The following is a 4,997-nucleotide window of genomic DNA, read 5'->3' as shown; positions in this document are numbered from 1 at the left end:
CGCGTCATACAGCTGTCTCGATCGTTGTGTAAATATGACCGACGAGTGACGGGCTAGGAAAAATTGTACGGCAATTGCGTCGACGACGATCGTATGCGGTGTGTCCGTGTACGTGCGACGGCAGTTCGACTTTACAGACACATATACGCGCCGCGAACATCGTACGCGTCGCGAACTGCGTGCGCCGTAATAACGCGCGCGGCCGTATTAACGTTTGCAAAAGGTAACAAAAAACGTCGGTTCGTGTCGCGTCCGAAACTGCGGTCGAGAAGCGCCGAACATCTTTCGGCCATGTTATGTTGTGCATCGGATATACTTACGCGTGACACGCGTTTTTCCGTTTACGCGTTTTTCGACGTTTGCACCTGCAATCGACGCCTTGATGTGCAAGCTGTTGGAAATATACGCCTTGAACACGCAAAATGCCATTTTGGTTCAGGCGCGTTCGGCGTGATGTTTTTCGAAATGTTTTGGAGCAACTTCCGAGCCTCCTCTTCTTTAACGTTTTTACGTTGCACCATTTTCGGCGTGTAAACCTTTGGTACTTCGACAACCTTGACCCAACTGCGCACATAATTGTGTTCGTATAGTTAAAGCACGGTTGATACACGCCGTCGGCACGACTCTACTCTCACACGTACATCTAACGTTGGAAACGTCGTTTCGTACGTCAGTGGTTTCTCCATACAGAACTTTAGGACTTGAGCGCGCACCGTCGTTCGGCTGGACGAGTTGTCGTACAACTTTTCGTTCATGTCGTCGTGCACGTTGCACGCACTTCGTTTGTATACTGAACGAAACACGCAACCGGGACTTTCGCGGTTTTCAAAACGTCTTCAGTTTTTTATTACGTACGGTCCACATGTGTCAAATGCGCTCGAAATTCTCGTAACGCGTATACTCGTGGGCGAATTCAAGACGGTTTTAACGTGTACGAAACAAGAACATAATTTTTTTTTTTTTCTTACGTCTGTTGTAACATCGTCTCTAAAAAAAAAAAGTAACAGTTTGCTTAAACGATGGAAAAGAAAAACGGTCGCGTTTGAGGTTTCGCGCTTGAAAACGATGTGTATCTGACGCAGGAAAAAGTTTAAAGAGTCAGACTTGTTTTTCCAAAGTATTTAAGTAAGTTCAAGTCGTTTAGTCGTTGCCGAGTCTGTTCTGTCCACGCATGATTATCCATAGCTCTTAGGCTGGGGTGTCGCATGCCCCGTACCTAAAAAGACACTTGCTTACAAGTGAGTCGAACGTTTGTCGTCGGTGTACTCGTAGGCGAACTTGCACACCATACCTGTACTGAAAAACCTCCGTCTGGACCGCACGCTGTGTTCTTTTTTCAGCGTAGATGCCTATGCCAACAACGATTTCTACTTTCAGGAGTTGTATTATATCTTGCAGGGCGTTGTCGCATAATTCCTGTAAACGTTTTTGTTCTTCACCCTGCAAACGACAGTGAGTTCAGTTGAAGAAAATAGGATGAGAATAGGCGAACGCTTACCTTTATTTCCACAGGAGTGATATTCCTACCTCTGCTATCCATGAATGCGAATGGGCAGTAATTGTGCACGTATGCCGCGCGGGAAAAGTTTTCAGGACTTTTACACAAGTCTCGGAAAAGGCCCCACAATCTGCGTCCGCTAATATCACTGCGCGTACCGTAAAATCCTTGTACCTTTCGCGCGGGATGTTCCTTCGAGGGTTTGCCAACGGGACCAGAGATTTCAAGCCAATCCCTCACGATACTTATTTCTCCAAACAACACTCCGGTTTGTGACATGCCCCATGGTCCAGGATTCATGCCAACGAATAATATTTTCTTTGTGCCAGTGCAGTACTTGCGTACGTACATGGCATGCGTTTCACGGGCATATTCAAGCGGATTGTAAATATATTCGATGGACGCGGGAAAAGAAATCTGTTGTAAATCGATACAAAGCTTCTGTTCACGCGCGAACACGCTCGCGGAGATGGATGTGGACGTTGCAGACATGTGCTCGCCTGCCATTCCCGTTTCTCTGTTGTAGAAGACGGAGCAGGTATTAGATAATAACGTCAATGTTACTATGAAATTTTCACGCGTACCTTCGGCGTCTGTTGAGAAAGCATGTTTTCACTGAAGCGGGGAAGATGATCTTTCGGATGTGGCTCGCCAATACACTCTGCGTGCAACTTCTTTTCGATCGTGTCCCCGAACGACAAGAAAGTTCTTTTTAAGGCATTTACAGCAGAACCCTGTACATTAACAAAAAATCCCAACCCGTCACGTGAGATATCAACGACACTGCTACGTTTTTTCAAGTGACAAACACACATACATTTCTGGCGTTTTTTATTGACAAGCCTTTCGTAGCGTCCTTCGCAACATAATAACCAACGTCTTCGTGAGAGATTCCTGTGTCAAGCTGAATTTTAACGAAACTAACGCAGCCAGCACACCATTCGTCTTGAGCATCTTGTTTATCGACGAAATCTGCAATAACGTTGTGTACGGTTATGTTTACAAGTTTTATTATTTATAGTTGAAATTAGTTTGTTCGCGGACAACGGTATGTACCTAACGTTTGCTTGACCACAGTATACCGCCATTTGCCTTCTCCGAAGACCTTTGTTGCCGCTGAGAATTACGCACGACGATCAGCTTCTACAACTGGTGACGTTGTGCGTTTCATTTTTTTTTCGCTTGGTACGACGTTACCTTTTGTTCCGGGTCTCTTCGCACAAGACATACTTCGTCCTGGGAGTCTACGGAAGTTATATATTTTTCTCTCGAGTCTCGTGCGTCGTGCTCGACGTAAAAGTGAGAGCGCGTCCACGTCACGTATGTACGGTCGGAGACAAGAGTGAGCACGCGTGCCGGGGCGGGACGACGTAAGGCGAGAACGTGCCGTCACGGCGAAACGACGATCTCTGTAACTTGTAGATCCTGTACGAACTGTTGGTGGGGCGCGTGTGCGACGGAAACGCGATCCGGCGACTGCGCCCGCGCAACGTCGTACCAAACACACATGGCCTGCCTCGTAACGTGTGTCACGCTATTCGTTAAGCTTCAACGCTAGGGTTCAAACTCCATAGATGCGCAGAACCGCTATGCGGTAATTAGTGTTTTGACTACGGGGCGTGTTCAGTAGATCAAGCCGCTGAGTAGCAGTCAAACGTGCGTGGCTCTTACTTTTAGAAGCAACCACACAACGCAGAGTGTTATGAAGACGACCATAAAGTGCTCTTCACACTACGTATCGCGGACGCGGATTGGATTGAGATTGCGGATCGCGGATCGTAATCTAGTCAATCATGGACGAGCAACTCATCTGTGATTGGCTGATATTCGATCCGCGATCCGTAATCCCAATTCGATCCGCGTCTACGATACGTAGTGTGACACGGGCATAACAGGTGTGTCTACTGAACATGGCTACGTAGAAAACTTGGCCACGCACATCGTCTTGCGTTTGTCGCGGGTGATTTGTGTGCGACAGCTTTTTGTGGCTGATTCCTTTTGCGGCTTTCGGCGCTGTAAGTCGTCGTCTCGCTCCGTTGCAAACATAGATGCAGCGCGGCTTTTAGTGTTGAAAGCGTCAAAAAGAACGCAGCCTGTATGGTCAACGCATCTTCTACTTCCGAGCAGAAAGACGATATACCGTTTGTATTTGCCGGAGTATATTTTTTTACGATGTATCTTAAAACGTATTTTTTTGTGAGTACGTCCTTTAGTTAGCATATTGAGTTTTTTATTTTATATGTAATTTTAATGAATGGGGGTGCTAGCTTACGTTAAGCCAGCACCTTCACTTTCGCTTGCGATTTTCCGCTAAAATTATCGGGCATAAAAATCGTGAATAGAGCACATACCATATAAAGAGCACTTATTTTCTATATATGTATTATTCCGATTTTTTGTAGAGGAGGTGCTAACTTAACAGACATATATATTTATATATAATCAAAATTTTATTCATATATGTATATATATGTATATATATGTATTTTATTCATATATGTATATATATATATATATATATATGTAAATGTATGAAATGTGCACTCACGCATATATGTATTTATACACATGGTATATAAAGTCAAACGTATTTTCATATATCTTTATATCAGGCACGTGTTTCTTCTCACGAACGCTATCTATAAATGTATCTATATGTGTAAAAGTAAATATTCAACAATTGTATATCTATACATATATATTGTCTTCGCAAACGGTGTTTTAACCTAGGGTGTCGCAGCAATATTTCTTAAAAACTACAGCGTGGCGTATTGATATATTAAATGTTAATGTTTTTTGACGCGTCAGACGCGACACGACTAACGTTTGCCGCAGGCTCCGCGCATTTTTGTTGCCGTTGTTATGTTTTCGTTCGCTCTTCGTCTTTATCGCTCGCGTCTTTGCGATTTGTTTATGGTAACCATGCTGCACGTTTGTCAGCTCGATAGAAAAGCAAAGGGTTTTATGTATATATACATAAAACCCTAAAACGGAAAGTAATTCCCCCCCTCAGTCCGAAGATTCAAGAGGATTCCGCGCCGGGAACAGGAAGGGCCGGGAAGAAGCGGAGCAAGAGGAGTCATCCTGAAGCCGGCGAGGGGGAGAGCCTGGCCAGCTTTCCCCCAGGAAGAGCCGAGACAGGAGATTTGCGGAGGAGGAGGTCGAGAGGACCGAACGCTTCCGAGGAAGAGGACTCAAGGGACGGAGCCCGGTAACCCGCAGCAGCAGCTCGGGGTAGGGCAGGAATTTGTCTCGAAGTCCCGGAGATGTGACCGCTGAAAAGCTGCCCTTCTGTATATATATATATCTTCGACTGAGGGGGGGAATTACTTTCCGTAGACCCTGCGTCTTAAAAGACTCTCTCAGCCCCCGCCTCGGCATTTGCCCTTTGTCCCACGGAAAACCACGGATCGAAAACCGTGGGAGAGGCAGTCTGCATTGAGGATTTCGGACGATCTTGTAGCCTTGGGCGATTTTGTAACCTTTAATACCTTTGCTT

General features: G+C 45.5%; 1 pseudogene; it reads right to left on the bottom strand.

The window, feature by feature from the left end:
- Positions 1 to 1,090: 1,090 nt before the first annotated feature.
- On the bottom strand, positions 1,091 to 2,005 carry LOC112464224 (annotated as a pseudogene).
- Between the last annotated feature and the right edge of the window lie 2,992 nt (positions 2,006 to 4,997).

The sequence above is a fragment of the Temnothorax curvispinosus genome, unplaced genomic scaffold (assembly GCF_003070985.1).
Source record: "Temnothorax curvispinosus isolate PA1 unplaced genomic scaffold, ASM307098v1 QBEX01014012.1, whole genome shotgun sequence".
Taxonomy (NCBI): domain Eukaryota; kingdom Metazoa; phylum Arthropoda; class Insecta; order Hymenoptera; family Formicidae; genus Temnothorax; species Temnothorax curvispinosus.
This window is presented reverse-complemented; position numbering and strand designations above follow the sequence as displayed.